This window comes from Phragmites australis, chromosome 5, assembly GCF_958298935.1.
Source record: "Phragmites australis chromosome 5, lpPhrAust1.1, whole genome shotgun sequence".
NCBI classification, from domain to species: Eukaryota; Viridiplantae; Streptophyta; class Magnoliopsida; order Poales; family Poaceae; genus Phragmites; species Phragmites australis.
This window is the reverse complement of record NC_084925.1, coordinates 44,417,697-44,431,007: the sequence shown is the minus strand read 5'-3', so window position 1 is coordinate 44,431,007 and position 13,311 is coordinate 44,417,697. Positions and strand designations below refer to the sequence as shown.

At 40.9% G+C, this 13,311-nt stretch overlaps 1 pseudogene; it reads right to left on the bottom strand.

The window, feature by feature from the left end:
* Nucleotides 1-4,412: 4,412 nt before the first annotated feature.
* LOC133919919 (LRR receptor-like serine/threonine-protein kinase ER2) lies at nt 4,413-11,009 on the bottom strand (annotated as a pseudogene).
* Between the last annotated feature and the right edge of the window lie 2,302 nt (nt 11,010-13,311).

Genomic DNA, 13,311 nt, shown 5'->3' with positions numbered 1-13,311 from the left:
CGCGGGGGGGGGGGTGAATGCAAAATTTCCCGCAGAGGTGGCACCGGAATTTGAACGGTCGAGGAGCCGATGCGTCATTTGCGCCTGCGTTGCAGGTGGCCGGGCCTGGGGGCAGGGGCTTCTTTCTTGGAGGAGTTGTCGTGGACCCACAAGGAAGTCTGTTCTGTTCAAATCGGCCGATCGGGCTTATTTTATTGGTTTGAATATGGTGCTTTGCTCAGTTAGGTCCCTAATGGGATCTGTATTTTCAAACGCACCATAGGGAATTAAGCATGTCTAGCTGAATCTGTATCCGGCTGCCCATCACTAGATATAGTGATTGCGCCCAAAAAACTAGCTCCACATGACTCTCTCCTTACCCTTGCTATTTTCTCAGCTTGTCATTTCCTCTTCATACTCGTCACTTTCATCATATGAAAAACGAGCTCGGCATTCCTTCGCGCTATCGATTGCCTCCAGATCTAATCAGTGTCGCCTTCATGCTATCAGAGAAGGTACATCTTCTCCCCCACCCATATCATCGTCTGCCACAACATCTCCTCGCCGCCAACTTGCATGCTCATCACTAACCCTCGGCTCGCCTCAGGGGCCGATTTACAACCCCGATGAACTCTAGCGACCACCAGAGGTGGCCAGCAGCGCAACCCCCCACCCCAATGATAGTGACTTGATTGCTGCTCCAACCAACTTTGATCTGATACCCCGAGTTCCCCTCCTAGCCTCCTCAAAATTTTGTGTGTACGCATCTCGCGGCAGCAAATTGACTACTCACCAAACGACTGAGTCAGGAGGCCACGGCCCTCGCCAGCCGTTGCAGGTAGGCCTCATTTTTGCCGGGGTTGATCGCTTCACCTCGAGCAAAAACCCAGTGCCCAACACCCTCAGTCCATTGTTGTTTTCCAGTTTCTTTCAAGCAAAGCAAGTTAGGGTTATTATTGGTCAGTTTTCTTTTCCTCAAATTGTAGAGTTTGGGCAATATCTACAATTCATTTGGATTAAGAGCAAAATTTAAGGTTCGGGTTTGATTGATATAGTGGCACTCTAACTGTGCTCACCATGTGTTTGTTAAAATACTTACATAGAGCGTTTATTTTCTATGCTTTTTTTCTTTGCTGCTATTACAGAGAGTGCTTATTATTCATGATCTACCTGAAATGCCTTTTTTCTTTCATTTAACAACTAACACATCTTGACTCTGATTTCTGAATTTTTCTATTTTAACACATGTGGCATACTAGCAGTTGCATGAGACCGAAAGTGTAGGAGCAGCTGACCTGGATTGAGATGAATGGAAATATTGCTAGCCGGTGGTAACCATTGCCATTTAAACTAGAAACAGACAATTTTATTTCCAGATTTGAGTCTGCACTCTGCACACAAACTAGAAGAGCACTTCTACAGAAAACTTGAAGAAAGACAAGCAAGTTCACAATTATTAGTTTTGTTTCAAATGATGTTTCTGTTGGGATATATCAGATTGTTGGAACTTGTAGGTTTTTGACCGTCCTCTTTTGATTGTCCTAATATGTCAAGTGCATTGTCAATTGTATAAATGATTAAAGAAGCTCTAGAAGGACAAGCACCTATCGATCCTAAGGCATGCCCCAGTGATGTCAATTGTCAATCGCGTGAAATATTTATAGCAAAAAGAATGTTTGTGATTCAGTTCTTGTTTGGTCAAAAGACGTATGCTACTATATCCAAAACCAAAAGAATGTCCAGCACATCAATTTGAAACGGTCTCCTGAAATTGACAAAATTATATCTTAACCTTCTTTGCTATCAGGTTATTCCTTACTCGTCTCTCCTATTAGATCTTTTTTTCGGTAGTACAGTGTTTCTCCATCTAATGTATCCTCTGTCATCAATGTATGCATCTATGTTCAAAAATACCATTTTTCTTCTATATCTTGATGTATCCTCTGTTACCAATGTATGTATCTATGAAGGTTGGACATATCTCTCTAGCTTAATGATCAGATTAGCTATCCCATAGGTCTAGCTTACCCAGTGCATGTTTTTTTTTATAGCTAAATAGTGATTGCACAATAATTTATTGTACGAACTATTATGTAGACTATCATTGCTATTTTATTGAAAGTATAACAGTTGGAAGTATAGCTGTTGAGAATATAGATGTTCAAAATATTATTTATTTATAGAATATACTAATAAAATATAGATGAGTAAAATTTAGAAAGCGAGATTTAGATAGTCGATTGAAGCGATAAATAGAGAGGCCGACTGAAGATGCTCTAAAGAACGGCTTAAGGGCTTGATAATCTATCTGCAAATTCTCGTTGAATTAGTGAGAAACCCCGATATTCAGAACGTCAAAGCCCATTTTTTCAGCGACGATGTACACTCGTCCGATTCCAATCTAACGGCGCAGGGTTATCTTCGTCCTTCAGTTTTTTCAGGCGACAGCACACAACCGTCCAATTCTAAAATTACCCTTTTACCCTTGCAGGCCAGTGTTCTCACGTGGCCGCACTCGTCCTGGCCGGCGAGCCACGTAAGACGCATGGGTTTTTCTGGCTGCGCCCGGTGCATGGCGCGGCATTGTGTTCACTGGCGTTGGGCCCCACACGCAGAAGAGGGCTCTCACATCGCGCTCGTGATGGTGCCGTGGTCGGTCCACGGTTGTTTCCGTGCGGTGGACTCGCTCGCCGTCGAACGCGCAGGGGGAGGAGTATTTGGGGAAGCTGTGCACGCTAAGGAAAGCCTTTTCGTGTTGCTCTGTTCTCTTTTAGCCTTGCGATTTCTTCACCTGCTGGTAACCATTTTCTATTGAGTCCTATCGCACCGACCATTACGATGAGTACAAGGCTTCTGCTTCCAAAATACCGTGTTAAGGGATAGTCACAATCTATCAGGGTATCTAATATGTTTTGCATAAAAGTCCAAGACGTTAATAAGGATTGTTGTTGTGATTGTTTATCTGCTGCAGACGTCAAGACTGTTGATACACACACACAACCAAAAAAAAGGATACACGTTGTTTGTTGGACCTAAACCCGTAAGTCGGGCCGTTAACTTTAGCCCAAGAAAGAACTTCCTACGGAGCTGTGTTGAGCTCTCGTGAAGCCCAGTTTAAATACAGCCTGCTCTAACTAAATGCGCGGCTCGCGCATGATTTACCCGTGAGCACAAGTTTAGCAAACGAATATGACATCCGATCACTGGAAATGGCTCGCGTCCCAGAGCCAGTGATTACGAGCGTTGGCATTTCATTGTCAGTGTTGCTAAGCGTATAAATTTTAGGTCTGTTTGGTTCGTGCCTGATGCTGTCATAACTAATGTAAGTACATGAGGGCATATTTGGTTTGCCCTAAGATCACATCCATCGCCCCCAGGCGTCCTGCTGCCGTTGTCGCCGCTTGCGAGATCTCGAAGAGGCGGAGAGCTACGGCAGCTCCTCACTCCGGCACTCCCCAGTCCCCCTAGTGCCTAGCTCCGCGCCTCCGCCTGACGCCCTGACCGTCTCCGACTCCTTCCATGGAGATGCAGCGGCACCGAGCACGCGTTGACGCAGTGACGCGCCCCCACTTCCGGCGGCGTGGAACCTCGAGCACGAGCAGCCGCCAGCCGGAGGCGCAAGGTCTACAACCTCTTCTGCCTTCTCGGGACACAATGTCTGAAACTCTGAACTCCTTTAAGAGACGCCCATGGCCTCCCATGGCCCCAATTAGGTTCCACTAATTGAGAGGATGCCAGAGTTAAATCAGCTTTCTTAATTACTTTGATGGCGGTTCCTGGCAAACAATCTCATTTTCACATTGCACTTATGCGTATATTCTTGCCATCGGTTGCTACTGTGTACATACCATGATACAAATGAGTTCCAGTGATCAATCAGATTGAGATGTTTAGCTGTTAGGTTGGAGTAACTGACCCTAACTTTCTAGCTATTGCGCACTTGCTCCCCAATCTTGGTACATGATATAATGGGTAAGATAATTGTATTTGAGTTGTAGGTATTTGATTAAAATGGACTAAATGCACGAGTCAAAGCTGAAAATTGATTTAGTTAAGATGTCCTTTGCCCGTATCATGCCAGTGCCAGGTGAGTCGGCAGAGCCTTTGGCCCATGTCATCACCATGGTATTGCCGTCTCCCATCAATCATTCGCACAAAGGGCCCTACGGGCCCCTACCGGCGTAAATTTGTACTACTCCTCTCCGACACTCCATGAGACAGCACAGCGGCACTATATTCCTGTGCCGAGACATCCTGGAGCAGAAGTTTTAATTCAACTTTGAGATTATATTTCAAAAAGATTACATGCTAAACGAAGTTACCAACTATCAATGATCCAGTGAAAAGTACTAGTTAGGTATAGTTTTTTTATACTAGTGTGCCTGATGTAAATTTTCAGACACATGATTGAAGGCAGGAACAAATATGGTAGGTTTTATGGGACACTGGCAAGTTATGATGGAGCTTCCACCAGCCATACAATGAATCACACCACCATAGTGCAAACAGATCTATTCACATGATGTGTTTCATGTTGCTGGTCACTTCGAAGGAACCCAGATCTAATGCCCATGATTGTGCACATATTGAACCTCAAAATCTGAATGTATAGGTGATAGAAAGAAAAGAAAATTTCACATAAACTATTGCAAGCAAGTCAAAAATAGTTACCAAGTGATGAAGATTGCACTCATCATCAACTGCCTTTTTGCCAGTCAGCAACTCCAGCAAAACGATGCCGTAGCTGTATACATCAGATTTCTCATTGAGCCGGGATGTGCGTGCATACTCAGGGTCAATATAGCCGATGGTGCCCATCACGTAGGTTGATGCGTGTGTCTTTGAGACACACAAGCTCTTGGCGATACCAAAGTCAGAAAGATGTGCCTCATAATTTTTGTCTAGGAGGATATTTTTCGATTTTACATCCCTGTGAATTATTCATGGGCTGCATTCATGGTGAAGATAAGCCAGGCCATGAGCGGCCCCAAGAGCAATCTGAAGGCGAGCCTCCCAATTGAGTTTCTTCTTCTTGGATGAACCTGCTAAAATGAACAAAGATTTACTGATTAATTAGGAAATAGCCGCAATAATTTCACCAGCTTTTTATTAGTCCATGGAAATATATAATCCAAAACAATAGTAAAAGCATCCAGACATCTTAACAGGAAAGTGACGAGCAGGTGCTTGCTGACAGATGAACAGGTGAAGGCTAACACAAATGAAAAGAAAAATAATCGCTCTAACTACTAAGCACTATGGAACTAACCGTTTATAGCACCTCTCTCAAATGCATTTTGTGTGAAATGCTTCAGCAATCTGCACTCACCATGTAAAACATCCCAGAGGCTGCCATTTTCCATGTAATCATAGAAGAGAAGATTTCCAGCATGTGATAAGGAGTACCCCTGAAGGCTGACAAGAGATACTTCCAACAGTCTCAAATTCCTTCAAGATTTGCGGATAATGAGCATATAGCTTTTTAATTGCAAATGTCTTGGAGTCCTTTAGAACACATTTGTAGACTGTACTCGACGCACCATACCCGATAATGTATTTTTCGCTCAAATTTTCAGTTATCCTCATTATATCATCATATACAAGGAGGGCCATGTTCATGTGGAGGATCACAAGCTTGGGAGGAACATTGCTTGATGTTGTGGCTAGGATATCTGTCAAGGTAAATAAGTAATATTATTACATAAATAAATAACCATATAAGTATAACATAAATAACCAGCACATCTCAACTGGAGAGCCAAGACTAGAATTGTTAGACATTTTTTTCGATAAAGGAAGCTTTATTGGCTCTTAGCGATACATCAAGGTGATACAAGCAAATAATAGTACACTTCTGGCTTCTGCATAGCTCAAAAAACTGTTAGACATAGGTACTGATTATTTGAAAGGATCAGTATGACAAGATGGCACTTGCCACATAGCTATCAAAATTGATGTGTTAAAGCAACAGACAGGGACCTTAACAATTGTATCACCTGGTTTGCTTACAGAGACGTCTTCGAGAACTAGTGGGCTGTGTGGCCAGCAAGCAGCCACTAGGATAATGAGCAGGATAACAAGCCCGCTGATAGCAATACCAAGAATTTCAGCCTTTGGGATCGAGGCTGAAAAAAAATCGGATGGTTTGTTAGCGGTGAAATTATGTTCCAGAGCAACTTAATAAAGATAACATAGTACTTACATCTTTGGGCATGATTGGACGAATAGCACGAAGAACCAAGCAAATAGCCACAAAGTCCTGGGTTACCCAAGAAGCTGGAAAGATCACATTATATATTAGGGTTATTTAAAAAAATCTGAAGGGATCATTTAATCCCAGAGGGCACCACGTGTTGGGTGAAAATCGTGAGAAGTTGTTGTCTGTAGGTACAATACCAGCAAGGTTGTTGTATGATACATTTCTGCAGCAACGCACAAGAAAAAAGATGCTATAAGTGAAACCCCCACACGCAAACTAGCTTTTTGGTTGTTAACTTACAAGACATTGAGGCTGAAGCAGTTAGTAAGTGAAGAGACATCCCCGGTAATATTATTACTTTCTAATTTTTTTAAAGGACAAAAAAAAATACACAAATCAGCGTGCAGTAATTGGACACAATATGCAGTCCATTAGGGGCAGCCTTTTCAACTGTACGTTATAGATTTATCACTTTGGAATGGAATGGACATAAGAGAGAATACGTAGACTTACAATAATATCCGATTTTGTAGCATTCCAACCTCTTGAGGAATCAAGCCGCCAATGTGGTCGTTGGACAAATCACTGAAATAAAGCAAAAGGTGTCAACATTACTCACATTGGAAAAGATCAACACAGTAGAGAGTTGAGCATTGCTAGATCAGAAGGTGCTTACATCTCCATGATGCTCCTCAAGTTCCCAAACTCAGCAGGAATGTGTCCAACCAGATTATTCTTGCTCAAGTTGCTACAGGAATAATAGTGATACCATGATATCATACAAGTATTTCAATGAAAACGATAAGTTATAAAAGACTTACAGTCTCAAAAGATGTTCTAGTTTTCCAATAGCTAAGGGAATCGATCCAGTGATCATATTACATGATAAGTCCCTACAGACATCTTCATGTAACATATCATAACATTAAAAGCAATTATTTAAAAACAAATAGCAGTTTACTGCTGGAACTTACAGCGTGTCTAAATTTCTCATTCTTGCTACCTCAATTGGAATTGTTCCACTGAGATTATTTGATGATAGATTCCTTAAAGGTATGGATGGAGACAAATCATTGAGCAATATGATCAGAAGTGTACTATTATAGTAGCCTGGCAGAAGAACCAGCTTGCTATAAAGATTATTTAAACTTTTAAAATAAGAATCACCAAACCACTTACAAATAAGTAAGGCTTTCGAGCTTGTCAAATGAACGTGGAATGGTCCCATTTAATTTATTGTCATAAGAATTGCTGTTACAAGAGTCACCAGGGATAAGTATCTAGCCACCAGAGATGCCAAAACTTTTCAGGATAACAGTTGGAACATACAAGCTAATAAGATTTATGCACGAGCTTATATTCTCAGGGATAGATCCTCCAAGGTTGTTGTTTGCAAGGTTCCTATGAATAGCAAGCGACATGGACCACCATCTGAATTAGCTTTAAAGGAAGCATCATATGTATCAAATGATGAACGAAATTATACTTACAAGTCAAACAATTCTGTGAGCTTTCCAAGATCGGGAGGAATGAACCCAGTCAACATATTGTCATTCAGTTCCCTAAAAGCATATGGTGTGTAAAAATGGGAAGAGCCCTAATTAATAAACTATCAAGAAGCAAAGCAATACAAAGCTATGCCCTTACAAGTAATGCAGCGTCGACATATTACCAAGCTCCGACGGTATTGACCCAGTTAGCCTATTGCCTTGCAGGTATCTACAAATACACGATAATGTGAATTAGCCTTAATTGTGATTAGTGAATGCTACAATTTTCTGTCAGTGCAACTGTGCAACTAAGAGCGTCAATGATAAATCAACTATGAAACAAATAAGAAAAAAAACAAGCTTACAATTTCTCAGTGTATGTCAAGTTGTCCAATATAGATGGTATTGGGTCAGATAACTCGTTGAAACTCATATCCCTGGATCATAACAGGTTAAAAAAAACCTCATTTGAAAACACTGTCAATTTCTCACCTTTAAGGGCTAAGGTAATATCTATGTGCTTATAATTCAAGCAATCTTAGCAATTACTCGTATAGTTTAACTTACAGCACTGCAAGCGCCTGCATAAGGCCAATCACTGATGGTATTGGGCCAGAGAACATGTTCCCTTGCAAAGATCTGGTACAGATAGCTTAGATATTTCAAGTCATTACTGGCAATAATTAAACCAAATTAAGCATTTATTTCGATATATAGAATTACTATCACATACAACGTAGTCACTTGCAGAAAACCAATATTGAATGGTATTTCTCCAGTAAGCTGATTGTTTGACAAATCCCTGAAATACCAAAAGATCAGCAATGCTCTACAAGCTAAAGTATGAGTAGCATTGTTGAAAAGGAATAGAATGTATACACATACAAGACCTGAAAGCTCGTACAATTTCCTATTCCTATGGTATTTGATATTGTACCCGTCAAGCTATTGTTTTTCACATCACTGAGACCAAGAAAAAAGACTTTCTGAACATAACAAAGGGCATAAAGTACTATAGTAATGATAAAGAAGGGAACCAATGCACTCACAAGTACCACAGGCCGGTCAACTGGCACATATCTGGAGAGAGGCTTCCTTCCAAATTATTGCTTCGCAATCCCCTGACATATATGAGAAATTTAGATGTGAATAAATTAAGTGCGGCAAAAAGCCAAATGGTGGCCTACCCACCCTACGTTATGTGCATACAATCATCATATCTTAAATACACAACCGATCCAAGCTCTAGACAGTACATAAATTTACATTGATTAGAATTTGCAAGGCTCTTGAACTAGGAAACTAAAGTACTGAACCAAAACAATGGTGTCCTTCAAAGGAACAAACTACTTACAAGTATCGAAGAACTTCATTCCAATATATTAGATTTGGAATTTTGCCGCTTAGCTTGTTTTGAGCCAAGTCCCTATGGAACATATCGCATTAGAATGAACCCAACTAGAACCATAGAACAATTTATTAGTAACTTACAAAATCTTCAAATTCGGAAGTTGAGAGAGTGTCTATGGTATCACCCCCACCAGCCGGTTGTTCTTCAAGATCCTATAAATACATGAAACAGCAGCGCGCATGATGAAAAGAAACTGTGGATCACTTTGGTTAACTAAGATATCCCATGAAGAATAGAACCTACAAGTTCTCAAGGTGCTTGAGCTTAGATATGGAAAATGGTATGTCTCATTCTAGATTGTTAGAGGACAAATCCCTAGATCAAAAGAGGAGCTGCTTTTAGAGAACGTACAGCAAGATAGGAAAGATAATCAAGGGCACAAGAGACATTTAATGTGGAACTCTCACCGGAAAAAAACACGGGTGCACAAAGGCGAAAAATCCACTACTAAGGGGAATTTACCGGCAAGGAGTTATTACAATGATGCACCACTTACAAAGTTTCAAGAAGACTTTGAAAAGAAAATACTTAGAACTAAAATCTTTATTTAAAAAAAACACCATAACTAAAACTGAAACCCACTTACAGAGTTTCAAGCAACGAACAATCACCAACCTCATCAGGGATCTGCCCGGAAAGTCCACTTGACTTCAAATCGCTAAATATAATTGAAGTATACAGGGGGAGAAAGGTTAAACACAGTTTGGCATCTGAAAGCTTTTCACTTCAGGAAAAATGGACCATCATACAACATACAATGAGACAACACTCTTCAAACTCCCGATGGCCGCTAAGATTTCGCCCTCGAGATTGAGACCGGAGAGGTTGCTACATCGCACACATGAACGCGCTTCAGTAACTGCGCACCACATCCAACAGTCGAGGCTAGTAGTTTCGTTACAGCAAACTTCTTACAGCGTCGCAACAGCGAAGGTGACGTTGTAGCAGAGCACGCAGCGCCACGAGCAGTAGCCCCGCGACGCGCCGTCGCCGGACCAATCGTGCAGCGCGTTGTCACCATTGCAGAATGACTTCTTGATCTCCAGCAGTGTTGCCCCTGGATTAGTAAAAACATCAACAGCAGAAGAAGAAGAATCAATACGATAAGGACAAGGAATCATCCAGAGTTGGATATGCAAGCCAAATTAACATCAATGAAAGAAAACAAATTAACACCCAAAAAAATAAACAAAAAAATCTCCAGCTTTACAAAGTGATGCAACGGCCAAAATAGAAAGAAAATCTCCAAGTCTTTTTTCTTATACAAAACGAAGCAGATAAATATCGAATGAAAAATAGAAATCAAAATAAGCTGCATTCTAGCATAGGGGGTGGTGTGTTTACTAGTCGGCGTTGCTGCAACAACGCACCACAACAACTGCTCCCCAGGGCATCAAAGAACGGGAGACGCTAAGAACAGGAGCCAGGATTAGATTAACCTAGTTGCAGACCACTCTTAGTCGCTGCCAATAGGGAAGGGAACAAGCTATAAACAAAAACCATGCCCCCTAAAAGCCTCGGGCTAGCAGCGCTAATAAAATACCACTGCAAGTAACACAAGTACCCAACACTTGAATCTCTTTGCTCCCTAGCGGCGCAAAACCCACGGCCAACAAAACCTCTGCGAAACTCGAAAAAGGGGAGCTGGGTAGGTCACCGACCGTCATCGGCGATGGCGACGGCCGCGAGGAGGAGAGCGGCGAGGGCTGGGAGGAGGCGGGTCATGGCCGGTCCTGAGCCGTGGAGCATTTGGGTAGCAGTGGCATTTGCGAGCGGCCCTCGGCCGAGGCGTGGTGGTGTGGTTTAATGGTCTCGGGATTTTGGTTGGTTTCTTGGGTTGCTGCGCCGAGCCCCGCTCCCTCGTCCGGTTGCGAGCTATGGGAACTGGGAGGGCAGTTGCACGTAGGATTCCCTGTGGAGACGGTGGAGGGGGGACACGTCCATGTGGTTCACTGGCGTCTTCGCTCCCACGGTAAATGGTTTGTCTTTGGGCTTCTGGATTCAAGGCATGTTGGGTTTGAGTTTAATTTCATTACGCTGGAGTTTAGTTATATTATAGATTTTTAGGTAATTTTTTGTTAATTGTTATAATTATAATAAATCATATTTTATTAGTTCTTTAACCTATGTGTCATACACTTATTTTTTTTAACTAATTTTATCACACATATGGTTAAAAATCTATTAGTCACACTTTTTATAACAATTCATACTTAGAGTATCTTCAGCGGCTTCTCTAAAATACATCCCCTATATCCTATACATGAGTCTTTACTGAAAGATTTCCCCTATATATCTCTTCACTCTCTAACAGATCTCCTAAATCTCAGTTCCTATATCTCACTCTCCTTTATTTTTATTAATATTCTGTAAAAGAATAGTCTGCATGTCAAGTGGTGTGGCTGGACAGGGGACGAATGAGGTCCCTTATATTTAGAGGGTGAGGAGGCTGGTTTAGAGGATACTCAAAAATAGATGATGTGTTATGAGAGCTGCTTGAGAGGGTTTTGGGGACCAAAATCTCTACATTTAGCTATAGGGATGGGTTAGGAGAGCCGTTGAAGATGATTTTAGCTAAGTTTAGGCATGGCAAATATACTTGCAATCCAAATATAACTAAAAATTATAGCTCTAACAATTCTCGGAGCTATGTATTTTAGCTTCCGAAATTCGTGAAGCTAGAACAGTAGGTACACTAAAGTTATTTGAGTGAGTCATCCTATTCATATTTTAAGCTAAAAATAAAAACTTAAATCACTTTATTTTAACCTACAATATTAAAATTTGACGTGGAGATAGAAAATAAATCTCTGCTAAACATAATCTTACATTCACGCTTCTTAGCCAGACTCCTTGGATAGTCGGACTTAATCATATTCCTTTTATTTTGTTTCATTCCTGATTCCCCTCCTCGTTCTCGTTTTCTTTATTTTTTTCTCATCTTCAATAGCTTTACTTTGAATGTATTTATGAAGTGAAATGAGAGAATCTCATTTTAAAGAAAATAACCTTAAAAAAAATTATAACGAAAACTATAAATAAAAACTATTAAAACACTAAAAATAACGAAAATCTCAACGCATTCTCGACCGTGAAAGGACTCTCTTAATATGGTCTTTATGATGGTCTTAGATCCCGGTCGTTGTCATCTCACAGTAGTAAGGATTTTGACTGCCGATCCAGAGCTTGATTTATAGCAGGGCATTAACAACATACCTAGATTTTCATGGGGAAAATTAGATACTCAGGCTTTTGCTGTAACCTTCAAACTCAGACTGTGCAATTAATGACAGCAGATAAATGTGGATATGGTACCCCTTCTTGATAATTGTTTGTTGCTAAGCTTTTCACGCTTAGGCTATCCATGTCACGATTGTTTGGGATGTTTGTTGCTAAACTCTTTACACTCAGGTTATGTTTAGTTAGGGACGATGACTGATCTATAACTAAAAATTATGGAGACTTAACTTCTTCTTCCTTCTCATTTTTCTCTTCTTCTTTGTCCTTTTTATTTTCTCCTCTTCTTTCTTTTTTATATTAAAAAATTATAGGGGCTTGAAAGGGCTTTCAAGTGTTCCTAAGTAGCCCCTACACCCGGTGGATCCGCACATGATTAGGGTTTTAGGATCCAAAATCCTAGAATTTAGTACAAGCTCGAACTAAATCTTGAAATTTCCTAGAGCATCCCCCTCTTCCAAACTGATCCTTAGCCTATATCCATGTCTCAGTGAATAAGATTCAAGATGCTTAGATTTATCTTGAAAAGTATATTTTTATGATGCTATATGTGATCGTAAATATTTTTTAGATGAATATATAGTTTCCCTAAATGACGCTATCTCTAATTGAAGGGAGTACAATAACAATGACAAAATTATGGTTATTTGTAGACATCACGTTTAACATAGAATGACGAAGGTTAGACATAACATATTTTGCGTTGGAACCAAGGTTAGATTTGTGCGTACAAGGGAGCAGTACGGGTCAAGAAGAACTTTAACCAAGTCAGCTTTACCTATGCAGCAGACTAAGCACACATGTGCACGATGTGACAAGGAACTAGAGAGCAAACTGCAGCAGGGAAGCCTACGAACCATTTCGCACAAACGAGATCAGGCAGAGCGTCAGCTACTATCTTCAGACGATACAAAATGTTTTCACAGAGATCACGCGAGAGCACTTTTGAATTTTGACACGACATATATCAGCGGTATATGGCGGATGGGAGTCAC